Source organism: Rana temporaria, chromosome 8 (assembly GCF_905171775.1).
Source record: "Rana temporaria chromosome 8, aRanTem1.1, whole genome shotgun sequence".
NCBI classification, from domain to species: domain Eukaryota; kingdom Metazoa; phylum Chordata; class Amphibia; order Anura; family Ranidae; genus Rana; species Rana temporaria.
In genome coordinates, this window is record NC_053496.1 from 161,789,240 (window position 1) to 161,805,972 (window position 16,733).

Below are 16,733 nucleotides of genomic sequence, written 5' to 3' on the forward strand. Positions count from 1 at the left end.
CGACGGCCAGACTCCATGGAGAATAGGACATCAGACACGCACACAGCAGGTGAACAGGCTCAGGTAAGTAAAATGGGGGGGCCGTCAATGCCAGGTGTTTTTTCACCTTAATGCATAGGATGCATTAAGGTGAAAAAACACAAACCTTTACAACCCCTTTATTAATCAGCGGATGGACTGCTTATTCACCCTTCTCGGCCTGGTGTAATTAGTAAACTGGCAAAAAGCAATGTTAGTAACCATTAACTAGTTTAGTAATTTACAGCATTCCTCTGGATCAGACCCCAAAGCCCCTTTGTCATGTCCCTTCACCCAGTGGGACCTAAGGGAATCATGTTCTCAAACCATGTAAGAGATTATTTAGTGGACCTGATAAGGGACTACGAGATTAGCACAACAACTGGTAGGTGGTGCTCAAGAGCCCAGTTCACAGAGTGAATTGAGTTGGCCAGAAAAGCATATTGCCCCTTTGTGATGAACCCCAGTTTAAAGCGGGAGTTCACCCGAAAAAAATGTTTTAACATTAGATTGGGCCTAATTACGGGAAGCAGAATCGGGTGTTTTGTTTAAAATCAATGCAGTACTTACCTTTTTTGAGATAGATGTTCTCCCGCCGCTTCCGGGTATGGTCTTCGGGACTGGGCGTTCCTATTTGACAGCCTTCCGATGGTCGCATACAGCGCGTCACGAGTTGCGAGACAGCTGTATGTGACGGTCGGAAGGCTGTCAATCAAATAGGAACTCCCAGTCCCGCAGCCCATACCCGGAAGCGGCGGGAGAACATCTATCTCAAAAAAGGTAAGTACTGCATTGATTTTAAACAAAACACCCGATTCTGCTTCCCGTAATTAGGCCCAATCTAAGGTTAAAAATTGATTTTTTGGGTGAACCTCCACTTTAAAGAGAACTCTACAAACTAATTTGCTCAACTTTGTTCTCCTATGAACCAAATTCATAACATGCAGCCAAATAATTTCTAACAAGAACTGATTCTAGGGCAATGTTGGGTAGATATATTCGGGATGCTTGAAGTTTATACACAGTTGCAGTTTTGCTGTCATTAGATGAAAGTAGATTTTTGTCAATTTCTGCTGATTGACCTAAGTTGATTTGGGACCTTTTTCTTAAAGTTGGGGATGTCTAGCACAATAAAAAACTAAAACCACCAGAACTGAGACCTTCGCTAGCATTGGAAGCCTCTGCACCAGATATGACGTGATAACCAGTTGCTACCCTCACAATTATTTATGGGTTGTTGCGTCTGAGTGTTTCTAAGGTAATTCATTTAATCCCGATGCCTATTGAGCATCACTTCTCTTTTTTTGGGTTATTGACTGTAGCATGACCACTTAGTTATACATCACTACCCCTTCCCATACACCAGCTGATGGAGCTGTCCAAATTTCTATTTATCATCTGAATTTTTGCCCATGATGAGCAAATCCAACAGATTTGGTGCATGTGCCAAACACCTCTAACACCCAGGGTAATTACTATATTGGTATGCCTATGAACAATCATACATGGCTTATTTTTTTTTAAGCAGATGTATATCGGCCTCCATTGTTGGCAAAAGCTCATTGACTGATCAGTTATTAGCACAGACATTTCAAACAAAACTTCTTGGAACTGTAGTGTAAGGGAACCTAAAATCTAATCTACCTAATGCCCCGTACACACGATCGGATTTTCCGATGGAAAAAGTCAGACGGACTTTTTCCATCGGAAAATTCCAACCCTGTGTATGCCCCATCGGAGTAATTTCATGGGATATTCTGATGAATTCCATCAGAGTTTACATAGAGAACATGTTCGCTTTTCCTCCGATGGAATTCCGTCGTAATTCCGATGTGAGTTTAATATTCGGGACTTAAGGGCCAGATTCACAAATGAGATACGACGGCGTTTCTCCTGATACGCCGTCGTAGCTCTGTTCCTATCTATGCGACTGATTCATAGAATCAGTTACGCATAGATATCCATAAGATCCGACAGGTGTAATTGTTTTACACTGTCGGATCTTAAGATGCAGTACCGCGGCCGCCGCTGGGGGGAGTTTGCATCGTAAACCAGCGTCGGGTATGCAAATTAGGAGTTACGGCGGATCCACAACGGTTTTTCACGTTCGCTACGTCGCCGCTAGTCTAGTTTCCCGTCGCAAAGTTAGTCGTTTTTTTTGGTGCCCTAACTTTAGTCATCAAGTGTATTGCTGTCTAAAGTATGGCCGTCGTTCCCGCGTCGAAATTCAAAATTTAACGTCGTTTGCGTAAGCCGTCCGGGAATACGGAAGTACGCTACGCGCGTCGCCGTTCAAAAAAAAAACGTCACGGCGCGCAAAGCACGGCGGAAGTTAAGAAACGGAGCATGCGCAGTAGGTCCGGCGCGAGAGCGCGCCTAATTTAAATGGCACACGCCCATTTGAATTGGCCCGCCTTGCGCCGGAGGCCGCCGGCGTAGTTTTCATCGCAAGTGCTTGGTGAATCAGGCACTTGCGATGAAAAATTGCGGCGGTGTAACGTATCTAGGATACGTTATGCCGCCGCGATTCTACGTGAATCTGGCCCTTAAAGTCTACCAGAAATTAAATTAGCAGATTTCCTAATTAATGATTGCTACCACTGTGATCTACCAGTAAACCCTCCATGATTTTAAACACGTATCTGAAGATCATAATTATCACAACATTGTGATTGCAATTTTTGGCAGCAGGTCCTGCGACCAATAGTCAATAATACTTCAAGGCTAAAGCTACAACATATTTTTAGATGCTCAATCATGCTACCAAAGCCTAGTACACAAGGGCTTAATGTCTGGCAACATCAGGCGGTTCAATAAAAAACAGCCAACATTTGGCCTGTGTGTATGGTAGCCGGTCCAACAGAAGCCAGCCGAATGGCTCCCGATCAGCGCTCTGTCAATGGCAAGGACTGCTGACCGGAGTGTTCTGGCTGGGGGGGCTGTCGCCCTGTCAGAACACAATAACTTAGAGGGGGAGAACGATGTACTAACTTTGGATAGTTAGTACAGCGGCTCCAAATGGAGCTGTCAGTTTTTTTGTTCAACCTTTTGGGTTGAACGGAAAAAAAACTTGTGATGTATACTAGACTTAAAGCTGCTAGTGAATAATTATTAATGGCCTCTAATCGGATAGAACAAATGGTTCCCTGGGTTTTGATCTACTCTTTGTTTTTCTAACTTTTCTTGTGAATTTCTAATCTGAAACTACATGAAAAAATATAAAAAGGGAAAAAAAAAGAAGATACACTACAAGCATGCATCAGCAATTAATCTCATGCAGTGCGTCAATTGTATGCTATTGATTGCGGTCACATGCTTCTTTAGGTCACACCATAGAAAGCAATCTGTTCCATTTGTTAAGCAACTGGGTAACCCTAGACTCTGAACCCACCTTTCAGGCCCATATCCAATCCCTGTCCAAATCATGCCACCTTAGCCTTCGCAACATTTCTAGAATACACCCCTTTTTAACCAATGACACCACCAAGCTTCTAATTCACTCCCTGGTTATCTCTCGCCTCAACTACTGAAACTCCCTCCCCATTGGATTACCTTTTACGTAGACTAATGAAAGCTGCTGCAAGACTTCTGCACCTTACCAGTTGTTCAGTGTCCTCCACCCCTCTCTGCCAATCGCTCCACTGGCTTCCACTCACAAAGCCATCGACAACTCTGCCCCGGCTACATCACTAACCTAGTCTCAAAATATCAAACAAGCTGCTTTATTCGGTCCTCCCAAGACCTCCTGCTCTCTAGCTCCCTTGTCATCTCCTCCCATGATCGCCTCCAGGATTTCTCCAGAGCTTCTCCCAACCTTTGGAACGCCCTAGCTCAATCTGACCGACTGTCCCCTAATCTATCCATCTTTAGACAATCCCTGAAAACCCTTCACTTTAAAGAAGCTTATCTTGCTTATAACTAATACACGGTTTTACTTTCTCCATCAGCTCATCCCCCACAGCTATTAACTTGTGTATCGATTAATCCTCCCTCTTAGATTGTAAGCTCCAACGAGCAGGGCCCTCTGAGTCCTCTTGTACCAAATTAAAGGTAGACATTACAGTAACATTACATTTTGTTAAGCGCTAGACATGTGCATTCGTTTTCGTCCAAATTTCTGTGATTTTCGCATTCGTTTTAACAAACGAGTCCAAGATCTGAGAGATCCGACATAAAAAAATAAATGCACGGAGCAAAGAAAAGAAATGCCATAGGCGGAGGGCTGGCATGACTATGGGAACAGGGGAATGGATGTAAGGGGGATGTGGATTGGAGGACTGTGGTGGGAGGGGAGGACACTGCAGATAAAAGAAGTAACCCCTCCCATCTCTGTAACACATCCCCAGGGAAAGTTTCCGCCCACCCTCCCCTAATATATGGTTTCTAGGGAGTTGTGTTGTGTGCTGTGTGTGTTCCTCTTTGTTTCCCTTAATGTGCAGATTATGACGTTGCCAATGTTGTGGCAGTGGCGGGTGTCTGGTCGTTGCAGGAGAAGGAAGTACCTGGTGAAAGATGGGTCAGGACTTGTCGTTGGTATGGGTCCTGATGTTTTGGCTTTCAGTTAGCGGAGGCTTAGCTGGAAGCATTGGGAACGGGTGCACTGCGGTCAGGACTGTCTCTGAGCCAGCATGTCGGCTTGAGGCCTAACAGCGGATTGGGGAGGACCGCAGTGCAAGAATTGATTGACATCTTTGACTGATGGTTTTGATAACTGTTTGAGTTTTATTGTTAAAGAATATATTTTAATAAAGGAGGCTGCTACGGCCATGTTTACTCCACACCCTTGGTATGGTCTAAATTACTCAGGTCTATGGTAAAGGGGGTAGTAGGGGTAAGGAAATACAGAAGGGACATATGTTATACAGTAGTCATGCTTTTTTTTTTTCATTTAGTTGCGGCAACAGTTCGATATAGATAGAAGATTCGACATGATGGTGACAATAGCAATCCGTGTCCATCAAACCTGTGGTTGAAAGTGCCTAACCTAACTCTATGTCGAATAATCTCGGACTAATAGAGAGAAAAGATTCAACATTATAGAGACATGAAGATTCGACGAAGCAGCTAAAAACATACGATCGCCACGAGCGGACATTTATGGTCAAATGCACCGCCCATAGGCTATAGAAGAATTCTAATGTTGGTTGACTAATAATAATAATTAATAAACATAATTATTACTAGTCATACAGCATTAGAATTCTGTACGATTGCGGCGTTGTACAGTTTAGCTGCTTCGTTGAAATCTTCTTAGAACATTCGACAGACACCATAAGCCTTCAATGACAGATTAGACCTTAATTCGGATTTTCAGACGAATGCACTTTTTAAGGAAACAAAATAAATAAAAATGAATTTCCGAAGTAACTAAATTGATTTTTTTGGACGAAAACGAAATTCTGAAAATATTTCAGTATGCACATGTCTACATGTCTGTTAAGCGCTGCCCAAACTGTTGGCACTATATAAATACTGTATAATAACAATAATAATCACTATTAAACATCATCATAGTGCTAAAGCCTAATCTGAAAATGTACCTGTCATAAAAGAAATACAGAAGTACCTATTGCTGTTCTCCTTCTAAAACTGAGCTGTGGATCTCTGCAGCTCCTACAGAGTTACCATGGGCTTCTTGGCTGCTTCTCTGATTAATGCTCTCCTTGCCCAGCCTGTCAGTTTATGTGGACGGCCATGTCTTGGTAGGTTTGCAGTTGTGCCATACTCTTTCCATTTTAGGATGATGGATTGAACAGTTCTCCGTGAGTTGTTCAAAGCTTGGGATATTTTTTTATAACCTAACCCTGCTTTAAACTTCTTCACAACTTTTATCCCTGACCTGTCTGTTGTGTTCCTTGGCCTTTGTGATGCTGTTTGTTCACGAAGGTTCTCTAACAAACCTATGAGGGCTTCACAGAACAGCTCTATTTATACTGAGATTAAATTACACACAGGTGGACTCTATTAATTACTTCTGAAGGCAATTGGTTCCACTAGATTTCAGTTAGGGGTATCAAAGTAAAGGGGGCTGAATACAAATGCACACCACACCTTTCAGATATTTATTTGTAAAAAAATAAATAAACCATTTATCATTTTCCTTACACATCACAATTATGTGCCACTTTGTGTTGGCCTATCATATAAAATCCCAATAAAATACATCTACATTTTTGGTTGTAACATGACAAAATGTGGAAAATTTCAAGAGGTATGAATGCTTTTTCAAGGCACTGTATTTATTGGGGCCAGATCCAGAGAGCAAGTATGCCGGCGTATCTACTGATACGCCGGCGTACTTTCAAATTTCCCGCGTCGTATCGTTGTTTTGAATCCTCAAAACAAGATACGACGGCTTCTGGGTTAGATCCGACAGGTGTACGTCTTTGTACGCCTTCGGATCTAAGATGCAATACTTCGGCGTCCGCTGGGTGGCGTTTTCCGCGTCGGGTATGAAAATTAGTGATTTACGACGATCCACAAACGTACGCGCGGCCGTCGCATTTTCTAACGTCGTCTGTAGTCAGCTTTTTCTGGTGTATAGTTAAAGCTGGTATTTTTCGGTGTATACATAGAATTGCCATGTTAAGTATGGCCGTCGTTCCCGCGTCGAAATTTGATTTTTTTTTTTGCGTAAGTCGTCCGTGAATAGGGATGGACGTAACTCACGTCTAAGTTAAAAAAATTACGTCGCTGCGACGTCATTTCGCGCAAAGCACGGCGGGAAATTTCTGGACGACGCATGCGCAGTTCATTCGGCGCGTTTCATTTAAATGAAACCCGCCCCCAACCCGCCCAATTTCAAATCCGCCGCCATAAATACACTACGCCGCCGTAACTTAAGGCGCGAACTCGCTGAGGATTCGAATATACGGCAGGTAAGGTACGGCGGCGTAGTGTATCTCTGATACTCTGCGCCGATGCAAATGTATGTGGATCTGGCCCATGGTGTTCAAGTCAAACCAGGACTTTTAAATTTACAGATATAAAAAGAGATGCTAGTGTGGTGGTACTACACGCAGTACTAAGTAGCAAGTGTGTCCTACTACTGATAGGCAGTGAACATGTCATGGGACAGTCCAGAAACTGTTATTTAATATGGGAGACAACAGTAATACCCTGTACACACGACCGGTTTTCTCGCCGGAATAAATTCTGAGGTCTTGTACACACGGTTGATCCAAACCGATGAGAATGGTCCGACGGACCGTTTTCATCGGTTCACCACTGGAGTGGCCTGACGGCCTGATATGCGTACACACCATCGTTCCAAAAACCGATCGGGTCAAAACGCAGTGACGTCAAACACACGACGTGCTGAAAAAACAAAGTTCAATGCTTCCAAGCATGCGTCGACTTGATTCTGAGCATACGCGGGTTTTGAACCGATGCTTTTCTGTACTAACCATCGGTTTGGACCGATCGGGCAGCGGTCCATCGGTTCGGTTTTGAAGCATGTTTTAAAATTTTGGACCGAAGGAAAACAGACCGATGGGCTATACACACGGTCGGTTTGGACGGATGAAACTGAACCTCGGTCCATTCTCATCGGTTTTGTCCGACCGTGTGTACGGGGCCTCATAGTTTTTTCCGACGGAATTCTGCTCAAGCTGTCTTGCGCACACACGGTCACACTAAAATCCGACAATCAAAAACGCTGTGACATACAACATGTACGATGGCAGTATAAAGCGGAAGTTCCATTTCAACGGCGCCACCCTTTAGGTCAGATGAAACATGTTCTCTGTACGAACATGAAGGCACAGATCTAGAAGTGGAGAGAATATATATATATATATATATATATATATATATATATATATATATATATATATATATTCTCTAAGATGACACTTTGAATTACTTTGTTGGACTCTTGTATCATCTGTGGAATTTGGACTTTGTATCTTATTGGAAGTTAATTAAATTTGCTTTCTCTGGAGAACCTGTGTTGCTGCGAAACAACTTAATTTATAGTCATCATACTAACATCTAAGAGGCGATTCGGTTCGCATGAGTAGCGCTATACAAGTCATTCATTCATTCATTCAAGATATCAATTATCTAACCGGAGTACTGGGAACTATGGGCCAGATTCACGTAGAATCGCGGCGGCGTAACGTATCCTAGATACGTTACACCGCCGCAATTTTTTATTGCAAGTGCCTGATTCACCAAGCACTTGCGATGAAAACTACGCCGGCGGCCTCCGGCGCAAGGCGGGCCAATTTAAATGGGCGTGTACCATTTAAATTAGGCGCGCTCCCGCGCCGGACCTACTGCGCATGCTCCGTTTCTTAACTCCCGCCGTGCTTTGCGCGCCGTGACGTAATTTTTTTGAACGGCGACGCGCGTAGCGTACTTCCGTATTCCCGGACGGCTTACGCAAACAACGTTAAATTTTGAATTTCGACGCGGGAACGACGGCCATACTTTAGACAGCAATACACTTGCTGACTAAAGTTAGGGCACCAAAAAAACTAACTTTGCGACGGGAAACTAGACTAGCAGCGACGTAGCGAATGCGAAAATCCGTTGTGGATCCGCCGTAACTCCTAATTTGCATACCCGACGCTGGTTTACGACGCAAACTCCCCCCAGCGGCTGCCGCGGTACTACATCCTAAGATCCGACAGTGTAAAACAATTACACCTGTCGGATCTTAGGGATATCTATGCGTAACTGATTCTATGAATCAGTCGCATAGATAGAAACAGAGATAAACGACGGCGTTTCAGGAGAAACGCCGTCGTATCTCATTTGTGAATCTAGCCCTATACATCTATATCACTACATTTATTGGATGGAACACATCTATATCACTACACTTCTGTCTGACTTTTTCAGTCGGAAATTCCGATTGTGTGTACAAGGCATTATAGTGGGTGCATGGAAAAGCGTGATTATGTTTCTTGTGAACAAAGGTGTAAAACCCGTGAAGAAGACTTCAAGCACAGTACAATGATGAGAAACTCAGCCGAATGAATGGTGTAAATGTTTTAAAGATTGGCTGTACGTCCGTCAGTGACGATCCCCGCCATGGTAGTTACCAGCCCATAGCAGTCATTCCTGTGAAAATTTTGCATGTAGAAAAGTCTGATCCTGGATAATCATTGTCGTGAAATTGAGATGAACCCTTCATTTAGGCATTGATGAGGAAGGGAAGCAGGCTATCCTAGGATAGTTCAGACGCACTGACCAATCTTTCTAAGCCAAAGATCTCCAGACATTAGTTAAATGTTGGGATAAGTGTATAAAGAAAGCAGGGAAGTACCGTATATACGCGAGTATAAGCCGAGTTTTCAGCACATTTTTTTTTGTGCTGAAAATGCCCCCCTCAGCTTATAATCGAGTCACCTTTTTGTGCCTGATTTCCCGGATTTTGGGGACACGGTACCGGCTGGTCGTAGGTCCCCTGGACCCGGAACTTGGCACACATGTAGCCCCATTGTAAATGTGCAAAGTTTTTTGTCTGGGGGATCTACGGCTGGGGAGCACCGATTTTTTTTTTTAAAAGCTGGGCACCCCTTCCATGACCCCCATGTTAAACGTCAGTCTAGTAATGGCGAGGCATGGACACAGCGAGGCATGCACATGGACACAGTGAGGCAAAGTGAGGCACAGTGAGGCATGCAGATGGACACCCTTGGCTTGTACACGAGTCAATAAGTTTTCCCAGTTTTTTGGGGTAAAATTACGCTTCCTGAAGACGGTTTAACTGAAACGTGACGTCGAGGCGGTATCCGAGCGCACACGCATAGCCACGCACTTCCGGTCTCACTGGTTGATGGACAACTAGCGGTGGAATGCACGCTAGTGGACCAGGACGCGGCCATCTCTTATCTTGTCTTACTATCCCCACCACCTACAGCCTCAGTGCCGGGAACGGGCACCAGCAACAGTAAGAGGCCATTTGGCATTGTAATTTTAACTTTTGTATATTAAATGGTTTTACACTATGGTGGTATCTCTTCTCCTTTCTTGGTACACCATTTGCTGCAATCGCTGACATTGGAACCCAATGAGACCCTGCTGATCCTCATTTAAAACAAGCCTGATCGACCATATTTTAAGTAATCTGGTCAACACCGTGTGGTAAGGAGCCATCCATTATTATTCTGGTGACCTATAGGTGAAGGCGGATCACTTCTTTCTCGCACTTTGGCTATTTTGAAGATTTCCCTGCGATTTGGGATTGGATTATTTGCATTTTGCACCTGGACTTGATACAACACTGGATCCATTTTGCACTTAACTATTTATTTGCTGGACATTCTTTTAAATTTATTTTTATTTTTTATTTATTTATTTATTTATTTATTTTTTTATATTTTATTTATTTTCCACAGCATTTGGCACTATTGTATTTATAGAGTTTAGACTATAATCTGTTTGGTTTTTCACATAGATTTGGGTACACAGTTACACTGTGTACTACTCAAACGCACATTGTGACACGCATCCACTATTTTGATATAGCGCCCCTCACCTCACTATACGGTAAAATTAGGTGCCTCGGCTTATATTTGGGTCGGCTTATACGCGAGTATATACGGTATGTCGAAAAATAAATGCAATTTCCACTCCTTGAAATTATTATTTTTTTTGGTATATATACACTCAAAAGTAGTTTGACTTGAACGCCCCTTGTATATAGACAGTGGGCCAGATCCACAAACAAATTACCCCGTAGTATCTATGGATACGCTGCATAATTTTTAAAATGCCCCGTCGTATCTTTGTTTTGTATCCACAAAACAAGATACGACTGAATCTGGGCTCGATCCGACTGGCGTATGTCTTTACGCCGTCGGATCGTAGGTGCATATTTATGCTGGCCGCTAGGTGGCGTTTCCGTCGAATTCCGCGTTGAGTATGCAAATTAGCTAGATACGGCGATCCACGAACGTACGTCCGGCCGGCGCATTTTTTTTTACGTCGTTTCAGTAAGGCTTTTATCGGCGTATAGTTACCCCTGCTATATGAGGCATACTCAATGTTAAGTATGGCCTTCGTTCCTGCGTCAAATTTTTAATTTTTTACGTCATTTGCGTAAGTCGTTCGCGAATAGGGCTTTGCGTAGAATGACGTTCACGTCGTAACGTCACGGCTTGTTGCGGGTTAATTTCGAGCATGCGCACTGGGATACCCCCACGGAGGGCGCATGCTCCGTTAAAAAAAAACTTTGTTTATGTCGGGTCAGGGCGTATTTACATAAAACATGCCCCCATCACATCGCACCCTTACGCCGCTAAAGATACACTACGCCGCCGTAACTTACGGTGCAAATTCTTTGAGGATTCGAAAAAAAAACATAAGTTACAGTGGCGTAGTGTATCTTGGATACGCTACGCCCGGCGAAAGAATGCGCCGAGGTACGTGAATCTACCCCTATATCTATATATAAACTAAAACTAAGCTGTTACGAAAGAATCCCTTGTTGTGTACTATAAAGTAAAACCGGATCACAAAATGATTTTGTTAAAAAAAATACACTTTTTTCTTTACGTAGTTCATGTTTTCTCTCCTTGCGCTGTACACATCATGTAGACTTTGTATAATCTTCATTTGAATATATTCCTAAGCGACAGCAGTGACTACAGCAGAAATCTCTAATGCAGTGTACATTGGCATGACTAATTTTAGTCCAAAGCTGTCGCAAAAAGGAAAGGGAAATGCTTGTGGACACGCTCACTAGATATGATATAAATTAGAGGAAGAACTATATAAAAAGATTAAAGCTTAGAGTGCCATGTTATAGGTCAGGGCTATATATATATATATATATATATATATATATATATATATATATATATATATATACGTACAATACATACTGTAGGTACTCACATGTTGGCGTAGCTGCTCAGAAACCTTTGACTGTGGAACTGCAGCTTTTGTCTCTTAAGTTCCCTTTTAGTTGTCAGATCAGATCTCACAGTCCATACAGCTTCTCACATTACCTTTTGCTTTGTTGTCTTTGTGACGATAGTATCAGGATGTACATAGCTGTGCTGGTGCAGGTATGTGGAACAGGTAGGGCTTATGTCATGCAATCACTAAGTGCATTTATTTAACATATGAACTATAAAAAAAAAGTGAACTGACCAGTTGCTCAAAGTGTTTGTATCGTAAATAGTTTGCCAATTAGATTGCCCTAGGTCATTAGAGGTCCTGCAGCACATTTGCAAACTAAAATTACTTGATAGTGATGCAGCTTTGTCTGTCACTTGTCCCCTGCATTTATTTATTAGCTCATTACTGCTCTGGGCAACCTTGCTGGACAACAAGATTTTGTTGGAGGAGGGGTCAGGATCACTAAAGAAAAAAAAATAACAAACATGTTATACTTACCACCACTGTGCAGCTCGTTTTGCACAGAGTGGCCCCGAACCTGGTCTTCTGGGGTCCCTCAGCGGCTGTCTCGGCTCCCCCCCGCAAGGACTCAACACCATGCGAGCTCGCACGCATGAAGGTGTTGAGTCCTTGCGGGCGCGCTCCTGTGATACAGCGGCGGCCATAGCCGTCGACTGTATCACTCGGCCCTGCCCCCGGCGCGGCGCGTCATTGGATGTGATTGACAGCAGCACCTGGCAATGGCTGCGCTGCTTTCAAACAAAGACAAATCTCCTGCGCTCCGGTATTTTTGGAAGATGTTTAAGAGATGGTAAAATTCAATTAAAAAGTATCTTCCAGAGTCTTGCAGCCCTCCTCAGAATCGTGGGAATTCATGAAACTAAAAAAGAAAAAAGAGAACGGAGGGCGCACCGACCTAGTGTGATACTGATTGATGAGTTTTATTAAAATTGTAAAATAAATCATTATACTCACAAATGGAGTGTTAAAAACAGGCCTTAAAAGACAATACAGCAGAAGTCCAACACCATCGGCCGAACACGATACTTGCTTCAATCTGTGACCGTGGTTAGGGCTGACGCGTTTCAGGGGCGTACCCCTTTCCTCAGAGCTTGGTGGTCTGCAGTGTGCCAATCAACGGCCAGGCTCAACAGCGAAGAGGATGCCGGGGGAAAGCACAAGACTTTCGAAGGGTCAAGTAAGTATAACGGGGGGGTGGGGGGCCGGTATTGTCGGATGTTTTTTCACCTTAACCACTTGACCACTGGGCACTTAAACCCCCTTAATACCCAGACCAATTTTCAGCTTTCGGTGCTCTCACATTTTGAATGACAATTACTCAGTCATACAACACTGTACCCAAATGAAATGTTTGTCCTTTATTTTCCAAAAATGTTGCTTTCTTTTGTTGGTATTTAATCACCGTTGTTTATTTTTTATTTAAAATCCTTTACAAACCCTTTTAAAAATGGACAGTCTACAATCCATATTACTGGCAGTGAATGTAAAAGATTGGATGCTATCAATAGATTTGTCTGACGCCTATCTACATGTTCCTATACACCAAGCCTATGAAAAATACCTATGTTTTGCAATAGGACAGCAACATTTTCAATTCCAGAGTCTCCTGTTTGGAATATCGACTGCTCCCAGAACTTTCATGACAATTTTACTACCAATGACTACCACCACTATCTCGACAATATCCTCCTCCTAGCCGACAGCCAGAAGTCTCTGCTCCACCATCGAGGAATACTAATCTCCACACTGCAACCATTCGGGTGGATAATAAATTGCAAGAAAAGCAGTTTGGATCCAGCTCAAACAATGATCTACTTGGGAGCGGAACTAAACACCAACTCCAATACGGTAGGACTTCCCCAAGAAAAAATAGGACCGGTAGTTCAGAAGATAAGGAGACTGATGGCAACAGTACATCTTCCTGCCAGAAAGTCCCTGAGAATCTTGAGATCAATGTCTGCCACCTTTCTGGTGGTCCAGTGGTCCCAGTGGCATACAAAGAAAATTCCAGAATTTATTCCTGAAACAATGGAATGGAATATCAATGAGTCAACGGATCGTTATCAACAAATCTGTGAAACACCCTGCATGGTGGTGGACACGAGTCAGCAACCTAAAATTCCATTGACCCATTGCTCTTCCCCCATCCGGAAATAATCACAGTCTTCAGGGATGGGGAGCCCACTATCGGGATCATGCGGCACAGGGATGTTGGTATTTCCAACCACATGGCGTAGTCTCAAAAATCCTGGAGTTCAGAGCTGCTTTCCAGGCCCTCCTAGTGTTCAGCCCATTCCTCACAGGGAGAAGTGTCCTGCTACGCATGGACAATACGGTGGCTGTAAATTACATTCAGAGGCAAGATGGCACCAAGAGCAACACACTCATGAAGGAAGTGCATCCTATCCTCGACTGGGCTCGGATACATCTGGCAGACCTGAAAACAGTATACGTCCCAGCAGTACAGAACCAACTTGCAGACAATCTAAGCAGAATATTCATCTCGAACAACGAATGGTCCCTGAGTCATAAAGCCTTTTCTCTCCTGACACACAGATGGGGTTCCCCCATATCGACCTGGCAGCAACCCCAGTGAACAACAAGTGTCCCAAATTCCTGGTGAGAGCCGCCTATCCGACGGCGATAGGAATCGACAGTCTCCACCAGCCGTGGAATTTTCGTCTGGGATATATATTTCCTCCAATTCCTCTAATAGCCAGACTGAGAAGCTCGACCTCCACAGTCATAGCGGTAATACCATTCTGGCCAAGGAGGCCATGGTTCATGACCATTCTACAGCTGAATATGGATGACCCATTACTTTTTCCAGTAACCCCGGATTTACTCTCACAACAAGGCCAGTTCTTGCACCCAGCACCAGAAAAGCTACAACTAATGGCATGGAAATTGAAAGGGAGAGGCTTATAGATCAAGTGTGTTCACTTAGGGTGACGGCCAGAAAGAAGTCAACTAACAGCACTTACAACAGAGTGTGGGAAAGATTCACTGCATTTGCACAGCAACAGTCCTGGGATCCACTCTCTCCTACAGCGTCACACATTCTCAAATTTTTGCAACTAGGCCTAGAAAGAGGTCTAGGTTCTAGCACTCTAAAGATTCAGATCTCTGCTTTATCAGCCATGATGGGAATTAGATGGGCTTTAAACCCCCTCATAATACAGTTCCAAAAATAATATTTAAAAATAAGATGGCAAAGGAAGCAACATTCCCGACATGGAACCTATTGATAGTTTTGGAGACCCTGTCAAAGAACCCCTTTTTTTCTTTGGAGCCGATATCCTTATGGGACTTAACGCTCAAATTAACCTTTCTAGTTGCGGTAACCTCTGTGAAGAGAGTATCCGAGCTGCAAGCACTCTCGATGAAAGAACGTCTTCTGGTTTTCTATCCTGATAGTCGTTCTTAGACCTTCGGAGCAGTTCATACCTAAAGTAGCATCTACTTTTCAGCTTCAATCCAGAAATCAACCTGCCAGTGTTCCTCACTAGCCAGGGTGACACACCCATTGGATATCAAGTCTGTTATTTCTGTATACTTGGAGGTTACTAACCCATTCAGGAAAGCAGAGAACCTTCTAGTTATACCGCACAACGCTAAAAGAGGTTAGGCAGCTTCTTCAAGGACAATAGCCTCTTGGCTAATAAAAACCATCAAGAGAGTATACATAGTGCAGCTCCTCCAAATACTTCAAACTAAAGGCTCACTCGACTAGGGCAGTGGCAACCTCTTGGGCAGCATACTGTAGAGTGTCTGCAGAAACGATATGCAAGGCAGCAACTTGGTCCTCTAGAACCATGTTCATGTCGCACTACAGAATAGATCCTGCTCAATTAACAACGGTTGAATTTGGAAGATCAATTATTCAATCTAATTCTTTTATACCCTGTGGATAAAAATAAAAAATCTTCTGTAGCGCTACCCCCGGAGGAGCCGCTGGTTAGATTTGGGATGGCATATTTAGGTTACCTCTGTGATGTGTCTAGGGATGATGACGGTGATGAGAGCAGTGACGGAATGTCCAGACAGATAGTTGACGTTTTCAATGCTTTTATTTCTGGTCCAACACGACCAACAGTCAACTCAAGGTAGATAGGATAGGTTGGTGAAAGGAGAATAAACTTTGCAGATTCAGGCGATGGATAAGGAAGCAGTCCTGCCTCCAATGATCACACTTGTCTCGTCGCCACTCCAGCCGGAGTGGGTAAAGTGCCCCTGGACAGACCCCTCTCACAGGCCTGGCAGCCAGAGCGTCACTTAGAACTTTTTGGGGAGGAACAGGTCTGCCACAGACCTGGCTCTATTTGGAATTTAGGATTTGTAAGAGACCTCTGCCACAGGCCTAGTACATCAAGAACAGCGAATCCTCCCCATTGATAATTGGCCTGAATCTCCCTCAGGTAGACTTTTTATCCTTGAGTCACCGACTGACAGTTTGCAGCATACAACCTGTCAGTGTCTGGCCACTCAGATCCCCAATGGTTCGTCTAAGCCCTGTTGGATCACCTGCCTCCGGGCTCACCTCAGACCGACTCCCCATGGAACAGCACAACTCGTTTGGGATCTCCTTGATGAGGGATGGGGAACCCAGTAAGTCACTGGGGTCCCTTTGCAGCATCAGTTGCTCCGGGCCATGAGGACCCAGAGTCAGGAACTCTGCGTAGCATGTGCGCCCCGGCCTGGTAGGCCATATCGCCAGGGCCCGTGATGTGCGCACACCCTAAAGGTGGGTGCCGCACCTGGAACCAGGAACCCGCGAAAAACCCGAACCACGGCCTCCGCCACAGAAATACCTCCCCCCAGCATGCTCTGCGAGGGAA

The 16,733-nt window shown here is 44.0% G+C and overlaps 1 protein-coding gene across 1 annotated transcript in view; it reads right to left on the reverse strand.

Moving 5' to 3' along the window:
• LOC120909301 (rho GTPase-activating protein gacK-like) overlaps positions 1-12,018 on the reverse strand; it is a 72,386-nt gene extending 60,368 nt beyond the window's left edge. The window contains exon 1 of the mRNA XM_040321049.1: positions 11,869-12,018. The gene's annotated coding sequence lies outside the window, so the exon portion shown is untranslated. The remainder of the gene's footprint in view (positions 1-11,868) is intronic.
• Between the last annotated feature and the right edge of the window lie 4,715 nt (positions 12,019-16,733).